Source organism: Camelus bactrianus, chromosome 1 (genome assembly GCF_048773025.1).
Source record: "Camelus bactrianus isolate YW-2024 breed Bactrian camel chromosome 1, ASM4877302v1, whole genome shotgun sequence".
Lineage (NCBI taxonomy): Eukaryota > Metazoa > Chordata > Mammalia > Artiodactyla > Camelidae > Camelus > Camelus bactrianus.
In genome coordinates this window covers 25,077,707-25,084,132 of record NC_133539.1, presented here as the reverse complement: position 1 = coordinate 25,084,132, position 6,426 = coordinate 25,077,707, and positions in this window count along the sequence as shown.

The following is a 6,426-nucleotide window of genomic DNA, read 5'->3' as shown; positions in this document are numbered from 1 at the left end:
AGCAAGAACTTGCATTTAAAGAACATGAAATCTGACTAAAACAAGAAATACTTAAAAATATGAATATATCCTAACTGTCACAAAGCACATAAACCCAGTTGAAATATAAATTAAAAACGGCAATTACATAGCATGAAGCCAGATAACCTTACTAGTTCATAATATTTTATACTTAATATAATATATTATAAATGAGATAGTTACTAATGAGATAATGGCTTTTATAGGAAACTTGGTAGTAATTCAGTAGGATGTCAAAGCAGCAAAGAGGTCAAATTAATTTCTAAGTTCTCCCATTTATCTTTGAAGATGATGTGAGGAATTCCAATTGCAAAAGTGTTTTATGAGAAACTAAAGAACAATTTTGGAAAACATGAGATCTTAAGGGAGTATTCATGATGAAGCAATTGAGATAAACAATCATAGTGAGTTACTAGAACCAGCTGATGTTTATCTGAAGCTTTTTGAATAGGTTAAATTATCAGCTTAAGTAAATTATATGTCCTAAAATGCAAATATGAATGAAAACCAGTCAAATGTTATGACCAAATTAAAATGTTTAGCAATCTAGAAATTATGAACCATAAACTGTTACCTTTGACCCAGGGAATGCAACACTTAACTGATGGATTATAAAAACTGGGTGGCTAATGAGATACTTATAAAGTTTCCTTTTGCAGAAGTCATTTATTTTTGTGACATTAGGACTCCCAAAGCATTCCAAATCCCAGTAAAGCAGTAGCCCTCTTCTCTCGAAATTCAGTTTAGACTTTTCTTAGCTAATGCCTCTGAATTTGTCCCTTGTTCTTGATCAAAAGCCCACTATTGAAAATCAACCACAGGAATAAGTTTCTCTCAAGATTTTAGTAAAATTTGTTTAGGATGTTTGTAATGATCATAAAGGACATAGTGGAGATACTTTTCATAAGGTAGCATAACTTACAATTATTTAACACTCACCAAATTATAATAATCATCATTTTAGAAAGAGCTAGCAATAAATCTGCTATCTAGTCTCATCTGCTCTTGATTAAGACACTCAGAAGGTAGAAGACCATGACAATATTCCACTGAGGGCTGAGGGTGGTCTGGACAAATGTAGTATTAGTGTAAAATACTCTGATTTTCTGTTCAGTTTAAAAGGAGACTTGTAGGATTTCCTGATGGACTGAGCATGGGACAAAAGAAAAACAACAGTTAAGGGTGACTTCATGGGTTTTGATTTAAATAATTGAAGAATGAATTTATTTGCTGAGATGGTGGATGCATCAGGTTTGAGAGGGAAGATAGGAGAGTCAATTTGGCAAATAATAATGTTGAGTTGCTTATTTGATTTTAAGTGAAAATATCAACCAGGCAGTTGAATATGCACTCCTGGAGTTCAGCAGAGCAACGAAAACCGGGGACAAAACTTGGAAGGTAGTGGTATACGCACAGGAGATAAAGCATGAGATCAGTAAGGCATTGAGTTTGGGTAGAGGAAGCAGGGCTGGAATTTAGGTCTGTCACACTGCAATTCAGAAATCAGAATATGGGGAAATCAGCTAAGGAGTCAAAAAAGCAGCAGTTAATTAGGTAGGTAGAACCAGGAGTGCAGTATCCTGGAAACCAAGTGAAGAAAATGTTTCAAGGAGAAATGAATGATTACCCATGTCAAATGCTGAGAAAAGGTCTGAGCATTGAAGGATACAGAGGCCAATACTGTCCTTGGTAAAAACAAATTTTGTGAAGTAAGCAAAGGAGAAGGCATATTGAGGTAAAATCTCCAGAAAAAGGAAGCAGTATCTTGAGAGGGTGATTTGATCTGGAAAGACGTACTGCTTTCAGAGAAGAAGAATTATAGCATATTTCTATATAAAGAAAAGCATTAATTGGAAAGAAGAGAACTGTAGAAGAAATGGGAAAGTCGGTGGAACAATGTCCCTGAGTTTGGTGAGAGACCAAGGGTGGAGTCCACAAGTGGATGACTTGGGGTTTCCTTGGAACCCTCCCTGGACTCCCACAGCCTCTCCTCCAGAGCAGCCGGAGAGATTCTGCATCATATAAGCCAGATCATGATGCACGTCGAGTTAAAAACTCCCCCGTGACTGTCCATCTTACTCAAAGTAAAAGCCTGAGATGTTACAAAGACCTACAGAGAACTGTGTAATTAGGCCCCATTCTCTCTCTGCCTCCCTCTGCTCTCACTGTCCCGCTGGCTCACTAGAGCCCAGGCACACAGAACCCTTTGCCCTTCCTGGAACACATCAAGCCCCTGCAGCTTTTCTACCAACGTCTGTGCTCTTAAACACTATGCTATGCTGCAGGGCTTGCCCTCTCTTTTCCTTTGGGTTTTTGCTAGAATGTCACCTGTATACAGTCTTCCCTGACCATACTATTTAAAACTGCTGCTGGTATCCCCCTACCCTCCATATATATTTTCCCCTTAGCGCTTATTATCTTTGTGACTCTCTTGTCACACTAGAAGGTTGGTTCTAGGAAGACAGTGCTTTTTGTCTATTGTTCATTGTTGTTTCTCCAGCACCTAAATCATTATCTGTCACATATTAGATGCTCACTATGTTCAATAAATAAATAAAGAAAATGTGATAGTTTGGGGCTTAATCCTAAATGTCAACTGTTCACTCCTTTGAAAATTCTTACCTAAGCATAAAAATTCTAAAACATTCTGTGTGTAATAATAGTGCTTAAATAATATACTGTTATGTACATTTTAGAGTATTTTTTCCCACTTAGATTTCTCATATGACAGGATAAGGAGGACAAAATAAATTTTGGTAACAGGAACATTTGCAAAGCTCTACAAAAGTAAGATGCATCTCATAGCTTTGTAATAGGACAAAATCATGTCTTATAGAAGAGGCTTTTGCTGTAACACCAAGTACAATTAAGCATTACAGGATAAGGAAGAATATTTTTAAAATCTCTTTTTTTTTGTACATTCTATGTATCCTGAACAGTAAACTACAGTAGTTTTCAATAATTTCAAGGCTCTGGTTTGCTCTATTGCTAGGAAAAGCAAAGTAACAAAGGCATTTCCTACCATGTTTTCCAAACATTTTGTCAAGCAAATTCCTCTTACTTTCTATTGCTATTTTGAACAATAGCTACTATTTGTTGATATTTATTATACAGGTATTGTCCTCTGATCTTAATATCTAATAATTTAATCTCACAACAGACCTATGAACTGTTTTGTACTATTCATTGTTCTCATTTTTCACAGAAGGGAACTTACTAAGAGACCATATAACTTAGACAACCTGCCTGTGATCACACTTCTGATTTGTGGTAGATCTAGGATTCACACCAAGAAGGCTGACTCCAGGATCCATGCCCTTAACCATTGTGCTCCACTGCTCCCTTGGGCTTCCTGGTTCAGCCACCTTTAGGAGGTATCCTAGTGTCACCACTGAAGATATAAGCTGGAAATATCCATAAAAAGTAGACAAAGTGCTCAGTTCAAGCTGCAATAACAAATTACCACAGACTGAGTGGCTTTTGACAACAGAAGTTTGTTTCTCACAGTTCTAGAGGGTGAAAGATCAGAGCTCCTGATCAGGTTCTGGTGAGAGCACACATCTGGGCTGTAGACTGTGTCCTCATGTGGCAGAAAAAGGGCCACAGAGCTCTCTGGGGTCTCTTTTATAAAGGCAATAATTCCTCATGGATTAGTGTAGACGTCTCCCTCATGACGGAATTACCTCCCAAAGACCCCATTTCCTAATACCATCACATTGGTGGATAAAATTTCAACACATGAATTTTGGGAAGACAGAAACTTTCAATCCATACAGGAAGTATCTTTTTTCGAAAGAGTTTGTGGAGAATACATTTTAAAGCAAAAAGATAGTAGAAAAGGTGTTGCTGGCCTCAAATATAAGCCACTATAACAGCAATTGGACTCCAAAAGATCCTGTCACCACCTAGGCTCCCTGGGTTGACCATATGTATCAGCTTGATTATCTTTTGATATTTACATAAAATAATATGTTCTTAAAATTCAATACATTAATTTTAAAGAGGACCAAAAAGAATTTAGTATAAAATAACACTGAAATAAGTGTCTGAAAATCCAATTTCTGATACTATTTTTTAGTCAGTCTGATTATACCCTTAATATATATGAACCTGTTAGTTTGTCTATATACTTGGTAGGTTACATCATACTTCAATCTGCCTTTCTTTTCTGGGAATTCTTTTTATTAAACTAGAGTTTTTCCTCTAATCTTTTCTTGCAAATAGGAAAAATGTTCACCTGACATCTCAGTGTGTACAAATTTTATTAGTCTCTCATCAGTTGTATTCCTCTTAGAATAATAGCTCATTTAAAGCTCATGGATTTAAAATCCATCAAAATATTTTATTTTGGAATTTAACGTTTTATACAATCAAGTAAGTTTACTTCATTAAAAAAATTAGACAATAATTAAGTAATTTTGAGTTTCCATATGCATTAACCACCCTAAAGTATGCATTTGCGCTAGACTACAGGTTTGATCAAGAGACTATATGCTGACTCATCACGTTGATGCAGGTTTAGAAAGAGTCATTTCAACACTCTCCAAAACGGAGTGGTTTATTGGTATGTCATACTATTTGTTGTATGATATGATAAATATAATATGATTCATCATGCCACTCTATAAATATTGCAATGGATTATTAAAGCAGTAAAATCTAGTGGCAGAAATATAATGAGATCATGTCACATTTGTATAAAAGCAAGATGATAAATTGTGCCTTCTGTAGAGGCTGTTATAACCTTAGAAGGATCTGAAGTAAGGATTCTTGGAGCAGAGAGCAAGAAAAACAGCTCTAAATGCAAGTTAATTTTCCATTAAAAACACTGATTAAGAACACCTGTTGAGAGTACAGACTGATACAGGAATATAGAACGATAACTAGCTGGACTCTCATGTCAGTGTAGACAGACAGTATTTCATTAAAAAGACTGGTTCTTGAATGGTCTAAAATATTTACAGACAACATTTGGAATAACCCCCTAAATGAAATGTCTAAAATCTCAAATATGCATCATACATATAGACATAAATAAGTCTAAATAAAAAATTAGTATGAAAATTAGCATTAGGCCATATTTGAATGTGTTTCAAATTTTTACTTTGTCAAATAATTTCTATTCATGCCCTCCTACTATGGAAAATATATCACTTTGGAGGAAATATTTTATCTAGACAAATTTTATTCCCTAAATAGATGCTTGTTAGGCTTCTGATACTTTTATACACAGATTTAGCTAACAATAGTGTTTCTTACAGTGGAGAATGTGGCAAAATCAGTGGCTAATGACCTTTGTACAGATTAGAAATTAGGAATGCTATTATTCAACAAAATGTTTATGCTTTTAAAAATAATAAAATGATACATTACTATACAGTTTTAAAATAGCCACATCTGCAGTCATCTTCCCTAGAATTATCAATTGATCTCGAATTATTTATAATACTCTAAGAACAAACTTTAATAACTATTTCACAATTAAACAAAAATGAATATACTTTATATTTCTAAGATGGGCAAACATAGTGATCTGTCTGAAGTGCTTTTCTGAAGGAAGGCTAGTTACTTTGACAATGGAAGGATGCACAGCTCATGGCTGTCACCATGTAATGAAATCATCGTTGGGCCATGTATTTTTTGGTTTCCCCTATATTTACCCCTGCTCTTTCACCATCCAAACTTACGTTAACCTGTGGATTAGAAGCAACTATCTGGGAAAAATATCCTTTGATCTGCCAGGTCGAGAAATGACCTGACTGACAGCTTTTGACTTAACATTGTTCAATTGTACTTCTTAAATACTGTGCCTAATATTCTGAAATGCTATAGTTACTCTTACACCTCTTATTCTTTAGGGGTGACATTCATGAAATAGTACGATACAATAAATTCTATCAGAGTTCCTGACAGAAAATGATGTTTCAATTCAAATATTTATCTTGTTAAATTTTATTTATGATTTTAGAGTTGGTATTATTTTATAAATATTTCCACTTTGCTATTGCACTAACAAAACAGGCCTTCCAAAATTTATTTTAAAAATTGACTCCATTCTTTCGGTGAGCAGAATAAGGCCATAATTCTCCCCACGCCCCATGATATGTCCACATGATAATTCCAATCTCTGAAATTTGTATATTCGATTACATGGCAAAGGACAAACAAGGTTGTTAATCAGTTGACCTCAAATGAGAAGATTATCTCAAATTATCCTAGAGGGCCCAATGCAATAACAAAGGTCTTTAAAGACAGAAATAGGTAAGATGACAGAGGGCCAGGAGCCAAGGAATGTGGGTGACAGCCAGTAACTGGAAAAGTAAAGGAATCAGAGAGCCTCCCATAGAGCCTCCAGAAAGAAATCCATCTCTCATGATACCTTGATGTTAGGCCAGTGAGACTCAT